Raw genomic sequence first — 11,332 nt, 5'->3', positions numbered from 1 at the left:
AAATTAACAAGATGAGTAATTGAGATATGGCATGATTATTAATTCTATATATATTAAAAGATAATAAGGGACTATTAAGAACAACTTTCTTTTTTTTTAAATATATTTTATTGATTTTTTACAGAGAGGAAGGGAGAGAGATAGAGAGTTAGAAACATCGATGAGAGAGAAACATCGATCAGCTGCCTCCAGTACATCCCCCACCGGGGATATGCCCGCAACCCAAACCCAGGCACATGCCCTTGACCGGAATCGAACCTGGGACCTTTCAGTCTGCAGGCCGACGCTCTATCCACTGAGCCAAACCGGTTTTGGCGACAACTTTCTATCAATAAATTCAATAATTTCAATGACATAAGAAAATCCCTTCATAGCCACAAACTGCCAAAGGTCATTGAACAAGAAATAAAATACCCTGAATAGCCCTTTATCTACTAAAAAAAAATAAATTTAAATTTGCTGTTGAAAAGCTTAACACAGATAAAATTCTAGGTCTTGATGCTTTCACTAGTGAATTCTACCAAACATTTAAGGAAGAAATAATACTAATTCTATACAAAATATTTCATAAAATTGCAGAGGAGGGAATAGTTCTCAACTCATTCTGTAGGTCAACATTATCCTAACCAAAAGTGACAAACATTATTTTTTTTAAAAACCCACAGACTTATAGTCATGTAAGCATATATCCATTATAAACATAGTTGCAAAAATTTTAAATAATATTTCAGCAAATCACACCAAACAATACATAAAAAAAGTGGGCTACATCATGAGCAAGTAAGGTTTATCCATATTTGCATGGTTGTTTTAACATTGAAAATCAGTTATTGAAACCTACCATATTTCCAAAAGAAAAAGAAAAATTATATGTTCATCTCAATATATATGGAAAAAATTGGAAAAAAATCTAATCTCATTCCTGATAAAAACCCTCAGCAAAATAGGAATTGAAAGGAACTTTCTCAACCTCATAAAGGGCATCTATAAAAAACTACAACTAAAATAATAATTATTAAAGACTGAATGATTTCCCTCTATTATCAGGAGAAAAGACAAGAATGTTCAGCCTCACCACTTTTTTTTTTTTTTTTAACATTGTACTAAACATTATGGCCAGTACAGTAACAATAAAAAAATGAAATCAAAGGCATCCAATGGAAAATAATGATGTCAATCTATGTTTATTAGCAGATACTTGATCACCAACTAGTAAATCTGATGAAATGTACAATAAATCTAAAAATAAGTAAGTAAAGCAAGGTTGCAGGATAAATGACTGATTTAATATATATCAAGAATGTTACTATATTCCTATAGTGAAAATAGGAAAGTGAAATTTTTAAAAATACAATTTTCAACAGCATTAAATGTACCAAAATACTGAATGCTTAGGAGTAAATCTAACAAAAACTGTACAATAACTTGATACTGAAAACTAAACAACAAAACCCCCAAATATTGCTGAGAGAAATTAAAGAAGACCTTAATAAATGGAGTAACATATTTTGCTAATGGGTCAGGATATTTAATTTAGTTGGTTAGTTAATATCATTATATGTCTCCCAAAAATAGATCTATAGATTTTAAATTATCCCAATCTTTTTATTAGAAGTTAATAAGTTATTTCTAAGATTCAGATGGAAATGTAAAGAACCTAGAATAATCAAAACAAATTTGAAAAGGAACAAAGCAGAAGCACTCACACTACTTTATTTCAAAACATAAAGCTAAACTATTTAAGAAATGTGATGTTCGCATAAAGATAAACCAGATCAGATCAGAGTCCAGAAATAAACAATCAGTTTTTGAGACAAATGTTGAAAGACTTTTTATCAGTGAAGAAAAATGTAGTTACTTCAACAACTAGTGTTGGAAAAATTGGAATTCTGCACAATCCCCACCCGTACCCCAAAAGAATTTCTATCTACATGTGGCGCCATACAAAATTGACACAAAGTGTATGTCACATTTACAGGTAAAATATAAAACTTCTAAAAGAAAGCATAAAATAATTTTTGTGACTTCTGGTTATATATAATATCAAAAGAATAATCCACAAAAAATTGATACATTTGAATTCTAAATTAAATCTTATGTACTTTGAAGGTCACTATTTAGAGAATGAATAGCAAAGCTGTAAAGTACTTGTATTCAGAATACATAAGAAAATATAAAGAACTCTTAAAAACTCAATAACAAGAAAACAATACAAAAGTAAAAATAAAACAATAAATATCAATAAGAAAACAATAAAAGTAAACAATAAAAAGCAAAGGATTTGAACATACCCTTTACCAAAGAAAACAATCTTATATAATAAGAGGCTAACATGCAAATTGTTCCCTCAGGAGTTCGACACTTGCTATGATGTGCGCTGACCACCAGCGGATGGTGCGGAACAAAGGAAGGCCCCGGCTGGCAACTGGCAGCCGGGGGAAGGAAGGCCCCAACTGGCCCTGATCGCCAGCCAGGCCTAGGGACCCTACCCATGCACCAATTTCATACATCGGGCCTCTAGTAAAAAATAAAAAGCAAAGGATTTGAATAGACCCTTTATCAAAGAAGATACATAGATGACACCTGAAAAGACAGTCAATATCATTAGTCATTAGTGGAATACAAATTAAAGCCACATGTTGTTCCTATTAGATATCTAAAATTAAAGATTAGATATCTAAAATTAAAGCTTAACTATATAAAGAGTGAGAATGTGTAGGATCTGGAAACTGCACATGCTGCTGATAAAAAATTAGAAAATGCTAACTAAATATGTGCAGTTGGTATATTTCTATTATATCTCAATTAAAAATGAAGATAAATATGATGACATTTAATTAGAAAATAAAATGCATATGTTGTGCACATACATAAATCCAGTTTGATTATATAAAAATGATTGAACATTAACCCAAATCTCTTACTCTGGGCAAGTATTTCCTTATGTTTTTGTTTAATTAAAATAAGTTTTTAAAGTCTCACCACTATAGAGATAAATATAACAGCTAATTAGTTCTTCTGTCTAAAAATGCCCTTAATTTTTCTCGTTTGAACAATTTACTTTTCTTTAGTTATGGGGCCCTTTTTTTTAAAAAAAATATATTTTGTTGATTTTTTACAGAGAGGAAGGGAGAGAGATAGAGAGTCAGAAACATCGATGAGAGAGAAACATCGACCAGCCGGCTCCTGCACATCCCCCACCGGGGATGTGCCCGCAACCCAGGTACATGCCCTTGACCGGAATCGAACCTGGGACCTTTCAGTCCGCAGGCCGACGCTCTATCCACTGAGCCAAACCGGTTTCGGTGGGGCCCTTTTTTGACAGTAGTAATTTTTATTCCTTTCCTCTAAGTCATAGTTCACATATTCATTCAAGAATACATTATACCAGAATGCATTAAGTCCATGGAAGTTCTCTAATTTTAGAATGCCTACCTGATTTTATCTAAATCATCCAGAGCAATAGGTCACCTGTTCTAATTCAGTGATTCTCACAGTTAATCTGAGGTTTAGGACTAAGCTAAATTTATATGTACCATTTGGAAAGGTTTGTTAAAATTATCAGTATTTGATGCACAGCCTTGTAAATGCTAATTCCTGTCAGGGGTGTGGAATTTTTATTTTTTAAAAGCCCTCCTGGGCTGATATTTAATGCATGGCCAGTCTTAAGAACCACTGACCATTATAAAACATTAGTACTACTTTAGAAGCAGTAAGAAGCAGAAAAATCTTGCCCAGACAGTGTGGCTTGGTGGTTGAGCATAGATCCATGAACCAGGAAGTTGAGGTTCGATTCCTGGTCAAGGCATATGCCAAGGTTGCCAGCTAGATTCCTAGTAGGGGGTGTGTAGGAGACAGCTGCTCAATATCCCTTCATCATTGATGTTTCTATCTCTTTCTCCCTCTCCCTAGCTCTCTGAAATCAATTTAAAAAATATATTTAAAAAAAGAAGTAGAAAAATCTTGATAAGTGGATGTTTATTAATTTATAGCATCAAGATGATATGTATACATTTCCGCAAAGGAGAGCCTCTGCTGTGATTAACAATTTAGATGAGATAACTTCTCAACATGATAGAGAGACCTAAGCTTACTTAGCTACTAAAGAAAAAAGGGAAGATGGAGACTTACTAAGAACCCTGAAGGTATAAAATGAAGGGAAGAGTAAATGCTTCTTTAGCTTATATTCTGATAGTAAGATAAAAAATAAATCAAGCCCCGGCTGGTTTGGCTCAGTGAATAGAGCATCGACCTGCGGACTCAAGGGTCCCGGGTTCGAGTCTGGTCAAGGGCACATGCCCGGGTGGGGGGCTCGACCCCCAGCAGGGGGTGTGCAGGAGGCAGCTGATTAATGATTCCCTCTCATCACTGATGTTTCTATCTCTCTCTTCCTTTCCCTTCCTCTCTGAAATCAATAAAAATATAAATAAATAAATATATTTAGACTATAATTGTATAAATTTAAGGTGATATGACACTTTTACCCCTGTGCCTTTACTTCTTAAAAATAAATAGCATCCTGAAATAGCTGCATAATATATGCAAAACATATTTATGTCTTATTTTCACATGAATTATTTAGACAATCACTGAAATGCTCTACTTCAGTTAGCTTAAAATTACGTATGGTTTCAATATTAGGCTAAACATTAAGAAATTACTTTTGCAGCCAAAACAAACAGCTTTATCCTGTATATCCTCTCCACTTCCCTCCCACCTCCTGACTCATTACTTCTAAAATTATATTTTAGGGATGCATTAGGATCTTTATATCTAAAATATCCAAAATGCCTTCCCCAACATTGAGACAGATAGAATTTAATGACAGACAGGCTGGCATTCCTTTCCTCAGCTTCCATACTACAATCAAGTGAGAAGACCATGGGTTTTTGACTAGACATGCTGAATATCTTCCTAGGGTAAAACAGCTAAAATACTGAATAGAAAAACACAGAAAAGCAAATAAAAAACAAATATATATAAATGTCAGCAGACCATTCAGTAAAGAACATATGTATGGTTCAGAATGACGATAGGATGGAATGTTAGAGTGGTAAATTTATGACCTGATGCTAGAGCTTTCCTGCCAGGGCAGAAGGGAACTGCACTTAGTAGCTTGGTTCCTGTGTCCACATCAGCACAGAAGATAAGCAGGGATGGCCTTAGTGAGTTGTAACTGTCTTCCTTGTAAAGTTGAGATCTCCAAAGTGCTAAACCTTTGAAAAGCAATCTTCCCATTTGTTTATTTCCTCCTTAATTTCTATTGTCCCTGGACATGTGTCAGTAAAGATATTGCTAAGAAATATGTTTGATATTTTGCTGCCTATGGATTACAAAAAGCTTCTGCACCACAAAAGAAACCATCAACAAAACAACAAGAGAGCCCACTGCATGGCAGAACATATTTGCCAATGTTACATCTGATAAGGGATTAATCTCCAAAATTTATAGGGAACTCATTCAATTTAACAAAAGGGAAATAAACAATCCAATCAAAAAATGATCAAAGGACCTAAACATACACATTTTGAAAGTGGACATACAGAAGGCCAAAAGACATATGAAAACATGCTCAAAGTCACTAATCATCCAAGAGATGCAAATGAAAATGAAAATTAAGTACCATTTCATGCCTGTCAGAATGGCTATCATCAACAAACAGATAAGTGCTGGTGAGGATGTGGAGAAAAAGGAACCCTCGTGCACTGCTGGTGGGAATGCAGACTGGTGCAGCCATTGTGGAAAACAGTATGGAGTTTCCTCAAAAAATTAAAAATGGAACTCCCATTTGACTCAGTAATCCCACTTCTAGGAATATATCCCAAGAAATCATAAATATCAGTCAGAAAGGACATATGCACTCCTATGTTCATAGCAGCACAATTCACAATAGCTATGATTTGGGAACAGCCTAAATGCCCATCAGCAGATGAGTAGATTAAAACAACTTTGGTACATCTACCATGTACTATGTTGTTGTAAAAAAGAAAGAACCCTTACCATTTGCAACAGCATGGATGGACCTGGAGAGCATTATGCTAAGAGAAATAAGCCAGTCTGAGAAAGATAAATATCACATTAACTCACTCATTTACGGAATATAACGAAAACATAAACTGATGAGCAAAAATAGCTCCAGAGACATAGAAGCATTGAACAGACCGTCAAACCTCAGGGGGGAGGCCGGGGAGTGGGGGGGGGGGGTAAGAGATCAACCAAAAGACTTGTGTACATGCACATGAGCATAACCAATGGACACAGAGAGTAGGGGGGTGAGGGCATATGTTGGGGAATGGGAGCAGGCAGAGAGAGGTCAATGGGGGAAAAAGCAGACATATGTAATACTTTCAACAACAAAGAATTTAAATAGAAAAAATTTAAATTAAATTAAATTTTAAAAACCAACACAATCTTTCCACTGGCACAGAAAGACGAGCCAAACACTTTCTTTTTTTTTTTTTTTTATTGTGGCTTGAACTCTGAGTGATAAGTAAAAAAATGCCCCTCTTAGAATTTGAAACCATGTGTAGTAGATGCTACTGAGGCTTTATAGTACATGCTCCAGGTAAACCATCAATTTCAGCTCTATCTAGACCAGAGTAACTGCCTATTCGACCCTCAGCTTCTCTCTGAAGCCCATAGCACCTGTTGGACAATCCCCAATGAAAGATTCAAGCTAGGAAAAGCATTTCTCAACTTCTTTCCTTAACAGCCACAAGTGGATGTGGGACCAGTCAATTCTGTGTCTCTGCCCTTCCTAACAATCTTGAATGGCTCCTTCTTTATATCCTGTTTCAGAACTTCTGTTCAGCTAGATTTCAAGGGGTCCTCAATTATGGTTTTTCTATAGTCTAGTTGTCATTTTGATGTGGTTGTGGGAGATGTGAATACCGAGATTACCTATACCACCTTCTTGACTGGATGGAGGTCCTATAATTAATTTTAAGGTCAATTAGAGTAAGTCTTTCTCAAAATTATTTGGCCTCTTTTTATAAGTTTTAGAAATAGCAAATCAACTTCTTTAAAAATGCTTGCCTGGATATTTATTAAAATTATATTAAATCTATATATCAATTTGGGGAAAATTTGAAATGTTAATAATATAAAGTCCTCTCAACCATTTACAAAGTATAACTTTTATTTTATTAGGTCCTCTTTCACTTTTCCCCATCCCTAAAATACTCTTATTAAAATCTAAACAATAAGTTTTCAGAGAAGTCTTGCATATATTTTATTAAATTACCAGGAAGTATTTTATATTTTTGAATGATACTGTAAATGGTACTTTAAATTTTTTTGCCAAATGGATCACTTACTAGTATAGGAAATTCAATTTATTTTTGAATATTAACTCATTGACCAGATTTTTGTGGATTTATTTAATATTCTTAACTGTTCTATAGAACTTATTATTTTATTTTCCAATTAACTGATAGCATTAAGAGTAGTGTAATTGTTTGTGTATTAATATTGTGTCCTAAAACATTAGTAAATTCACTTTTAATTCTATAGGTATTCTGGTAATTTTTTTCAGGATTTCCTACATATACAATAGGTCATGTAAGACAGTTTATATTGTCTCTCTAATTTCTATGTCACTTATTTCTTTTCCTTGCCTTATAATATTCAGTACCTACTTATAATGTGAGGGAAAAGTTATTTGTTTTGTTCCTAGCTTCAGGAAGAAAGCATTCACTATTTTACATTAAGTATGATATTAGCCACATAATCTTTAAGTCATTTTATGTATTTAAGATAATTTCTTATATTATTTGATGAATGGTTTTTCCATGAGCAGATACTAAATTTTGTCATTTTAAAAAAATGAACACATTATATTAACTTAATCTTTGAATTCTTTTGTATATTAGATTATTCTTACATTCTTGAGCTAAACCACATTTTCTAGTAATTTTATAAATTGCATATAATTTGCTAACTTTTTTTTTTAAATATATTTTATTGGTTTTTTTACAGAGAGGAAGGGAGAGAGATAGAGAGCCAGAAACATCGATGAGAGAGAAACATCGATCAGCTGCCTCCTGCACATCCCCCACTGGGGATGTGCCCGCAACCCAGGTACATGCCCTTGACCGGAATCGAACCTGGGACCTTTCAGTCCGCAGGTCGACGCTCTATCCACTGAGCCAAACCGGTTTTGGCTTGCTAACTTTTTAAAGAATGTTTGCACTTTATTCAGGAGAGATTTTGTGTTTAATTTTCTTTTCTTGTATATCTTTGTCTAGTTTGGGAATCAAAGCTATACTTACCTAATAAAATGTATTAAAAATACCATCCTTCCTTTATTTTCTAAAATTATTTGTACATTATTATTTTCACTTCCTTAAATGTTTGGAATTTACTAATGAAACAAAATGGGCCTGTAGTTATCTTTGTGACAAGCTTTCATAAGTAAAAATTCAAATACTTTAATATATGTAATATATGTAAAATATTCATTTTTGTTATGCTAATTGTCTTTCAAGAATTATTCCACTTCATTCATATTGTTGAGTTTATTCACAGTTTATTACATTTTCTTACTCTTTTGTTAGTATGTGTAGTCTGTTTATAGCCATAGTTTCATTCCTTATCTTGGATAATTTATGTCCAAGATATTATAAATTTTATTAAATTGCTCAATAATCCTGTTCTCACCTTGTTTATATTCTCTTCTGTGTGTTCATTTTTAGTTTTAATGACTTCCACTCTTACCTTAATTTTTGTAGTTTTTAAGTTAGAAGCATAATTTATAAATGTTATGTTTTTAATTTTTAAACATAATTAAGTTTGAAATTATCTTTATGATGAATAACTGCATCCCAAAAATTTTGATATTTTATGATTTTACTATTATTCATATGTAAATATTTTCTAATTTCCCTTGCAATTTTTCTTTTATTATAGACTAGAGGCCCTATGCACGAAATTTGTGCAAAAGTAGGCCTCCACAGCCTTGGCTACCTCAGCCCTCACAGACCTGGCTTTGTCCAGAAGGTTGTCCAGAAGGATGTCCGGACAGTTGTTCCACTGTTCAGCTGTTTGGTTGATTTGCATATTATGCTTTCATTATTATAGATTTTATGGGTCATTTAGAGTGCTTTGACTAATTCTTCCTCATTTGGGGTTTTTCAAAATATCTTTCTGTTATTAATTTCTATTTTAATTTCCATGTGCTCATAGAACATACTCTGATTAGTTCATAGTAAGATAAACATATAATTGAATGAATGAAGGAGGGAAAAGAGACAACTTTGCTTTACCTAAAATTTTCAAATAATTTGTGTAGATGTTTGTCCTTCAGGAGATAGAGCTTCCCTCCTCCAAATGGTGACTTGCTGTAAAGTAAGTAGAGTATCGGAGAGAGAGGAGAGCCTTCATTGTCAAACACTACCTTGGTCAGTTGATGAAAGTCAACATTATCAACTATAAGTCATGGTGCATGTGCCCTTGTTACAATGTGGAGAAAATGGTACTTCACAATCTGAAGTTATTTTTGCACAATCCATTTTTCTTTTATCCCTAGTGCTATTAGTATTAAACCTACATTGGCAACATGAAGGCTTCGCTTACTTACTCTTAATGATTCTCCTTTTTATTATTCACAGGTGTTACCATGTGTAGATATTTGAGCTTCTTACTTTGTCTTGGGTAAATTTTCTGAAAGTACCAAATAGTATTTACATTTAATGTAATAACTGATATATTTGTGTTTAAGTCTACTAAAATGGTATTTGTTTTTTACTTGCCTGTCTGCTCTTTCTTACTCTTCATCTTCTCCCATCGTTAGAGTGAACTGATATTTTTGTAGTATTCCGTTTTATTTCCTGTTGACTCCTTATTTATATCTCTTTGTGTTATTTATTTTGAGGTTTCTCTTACGCATTTTTAATTTATCAAGTCTACCTTAAAAATGATCTACTATTTTATAAACAAAGCAAGAATCTTACAAAATTATATTTCAAATTACCACAGGCCTATTCTTTTTGCCCTCATTATATATTTAATTGTACATAGGCTATAAATCTCCCAATCCACTGTTGTTATTTTAATTTAAAGTCAGTAGTGTCTTAAAGATGTTTAAAGAGATAGATGATAGATAGATGGATAGATAGATAGATAGATAGATAGATAGATAGATAGATAGATGATAGATAGATAATGATATTAAGACATGAACATCAATGTAGATATTTAGAAATCTTTTAAAAAATATGTTCTTTAGCCCTGGATGATTTGTCTCAGCAGTTAAAACTTTGGTCCTCGGATTCAGAGGTTATGGGTTCAGTTCCTGGACAAGGGCAGGTACCTCAGTTTCAGGCTCAATCCTGGCCCTGGTCAGGGTGGGTATGGGAGAAAACCAGTCACCAATCAATGTGTCTCTCTCTAAAAATATCAATGGAAAAAATATCCTCAAGTGAGAAAAAAAACAAAAACAAAAAACAAAAACGTGAAAGCAGGGACAGAAAGCTTTCACATTTTAGCAGACCCATCATACCACCACCACATGAGTACCTGAAGTGACCAGGGGTTTCTCTCAGTTCTGCTGCCTTGCCCTCAGACTGCAGCAGCCCGTGCACACCTGAATCTTATGTGGAATCTGTCTCAGCTCTCCTGTGCTGCTCACAATTTTTCTCATGAATGATCAATAAAGCTTGTGGAAAAGAGTTGGCAGGTAGTTTCAGATTTTCTTCCTCCCTAGGATTCTAAAATGTCATATCAACCCATTAATATTCTTTAACAACTTATTAAAAGTATACCTGTTTCCTCCTTAGTCACAGCTACGATGGCTTCTTCCTCTGTCTGCTTTTATTTATATCTGTGAGATATAAAAGTAGCCGTGTATCACTTCTCTTCTAGGACTGGCTAATCACTTTGTAGGCTATAATTCAGTAGGTTTCTTTGCATGCTCATATCTCTGATGAGCTCAAGAAATGATGTCCTTAATGGTCTTTTTTATTAAATTTTTAAAATTGATTTCAGAGAGGAAGGGAGAGGGAGAGAGAGAGAGAGAGAATATTTCAATGCCCATCATTGGGATTTCTCAAAACAATAGACAATTTCTAGGTCCTGGGTGTATTAAGCCTCAAGTCATGAATCAAGAATACAACCACTAAGAAAATATTCTGGTTTCCCATTAGAATTACATGGGATATTTCCCTACATGTAAAACTAGAACAATATTTGTAAGGAACTAAGAGAAAATTATAAATTCTGAAAAGGAAGTACAAAAGTCCACGTGAGATTAAGGTAATTGTGGAAATATAAAATATATTGTTTAATACAAAGATTCATTGCTTAAGTCTAATATTTATAACTAGAGGCCTGATGC

The sequence above is a fragment of the Myotis nattereri genome (assembly GCF_964212035.1).
Source record: "Myotis nattereri genome assembly, chromosome: 1".
NCBI classification, from domain to species: Eukaryota; Metazoa; Chordata; class Mammalia; order Chiroptera; family Vespertilionidae; genus Myotis; species Myotis nattereri.
The sequence above is the reverse complement of the archived record's forward strand: the minus strand, read 5'-3'. Positions refer to the sequence as shown.